Genomic DNA, 888 nt, shown 5'->3' on the forward strand with positions numbered 1-888 from the left:
TCAGTGGCTGCCAGGTGTGCATGAAGAACCTGTGAGCGGCCGCGCGCAGCCGGGGCCACTGTGGTGCTTACTCTTAACTTATTACCTCGGAGGACGCCCCAGAACGGATCTCCTTCCTTTCTTGAAGATCCGTGGAAGGCTACCAAAGGCATCCGGCACCGGCGCGAACACCAAATAGCCCCTGTCGCGCGCAGGTGCCGGCCCCCTCCGCAGGGGCTGCTCCCGCCCCAGCTCCCCCGCCCCGCCGCACTAGACCGTCACGCACTAGGCGTCGCTAGCTTCCTCCTGTGCCCGTGCAGTCACTGTGCTTCCGGGCGCCCCCGACCGCCTGCCGAACTCACTGAACCGGGCGGTGTAGGTAAAGGAAGCCGGCGCAGTCCAGGGCTCCTGAACTCGCCGCCGCGGTCCCACTGCGCCGGCAGCTCTGTTTTCTCCCAAAGACCACCGATGCGAATTCGAGTCCGCTCAGGAAGGCCACGTGTGCCTTTTATTTTAAAAGACTTCGATGGTTCCCGCCCAGCTCCCTTCCCCCACGTCCTTACAGACCACCAGGTTTGGCCCAACTCGAAGCAGACCTTCCGGCACCTGTTGTCAGCCACGCCACCTGGCGGCACCCTCGAGAATCCGCGGCCCCAGGTGGCCCCGGGGACGGACCCTCTTTCCTTGGTGACTTGTACGCCTCTGACTTATCTAACCTCTGTAACGACCACAGAATAAAAGTTGGTTTTAAGCTTTTTATACCCCGAGTTGCTGGCCGTGTTCATTCACGTCGGAGAGCACAGGTGGCCGGCACGCGCCCCCTAGCTGCGTCTGGGCCCCCCCTGCGCTTCTCCCGAGTTCCCGAGGACATGAACCCAAGCCCGTGGCGCTGCCGTTCACTTCTCAGGG

General features: G+C 62.8%; 1 protein-coding gene across 1 annotated transcript in view; it reads left to right on the plus strand.

The window, feature by feature from the left end:
• Positions 1–888, plus strand: part of COL4A2 (collagen type IV alpha 2 chain) — a 172,860-nt gene that overhangs the window by 170,168 nt on the left and 1,804 nt on the right. The gene's annotated exons all lie outside the window — the stretch shown is intronic.

The sequence above is a fragment of the Ursus maritimus genome, unplaced genomic scaffold (genome assembly GCF_017311325.1).
Source record: "Ursus maritimus isolate PB19 unplaced genomic scaffold, ASM1731132v1 scaffold_10, whole genome shotgun sequence".
Lineage (NCBI taxonomy): Eukaryota > Metazoa > Chordata > Mammalia > Carnivora > Ursidae > Ursus > Ursus maritimus.